The sequence below is a fragment of the Polypterus senegalus genome, chromosome 4 (assembly GCF_016835505.1).
Source record: "Polypterus senegalus isolate Bchr_013 chromosome 4, ASM1683550v1, whole genome shotgun sequence".
Taxonomy (NCBI): Eukaryota; Metazoa; Chordata; class Cladistia; order Polypteriformes; family Polypteridae; genus Polypterus; species Polypterus senegalus.
This window is the reverse complement of record NC_053157.1, coordinates 253,254,294-253,254,673: the sequence shown is the minus strand read 5'-3', so window position 1 is coordinate 253,254,673 and position 380 is coordinate 253,254,294.

Below are 380 nucleotides of genomic sequence, written 5' to 3'. Positions count from 1 at the left end.
GAGAAAATCAACCATTGCCAAATGATCAATAGAATCGTCCTTAAATAAATTTGTATAAAAAGAAACAGCAAAGTCTCGGATGTCTTCAGTGGTGCTCAGTTCTCTCCCCTCTGCGTCGTGCAGCATGTGAATTAGTTTGCTTTGGGCTTCTTTCTTCTCCAACCCAAAGAAAAATTTTGCAGGTGCATTCAAATGATTTATATTTTGAAAACGTAACCTCACCAGGGCCCCTTGTGCACATAAATCCAAAAGATCAGCAAGGGAATGCTTTTTAGATGTTAGAGCAGAAAAAATCTCCTCATCAAATCCCTTTTGTAAAGCATCCTGCAATTTCAAAATGTCTTCTTCTAAGGCTACCATGTTCAGCATGACACTTTCAA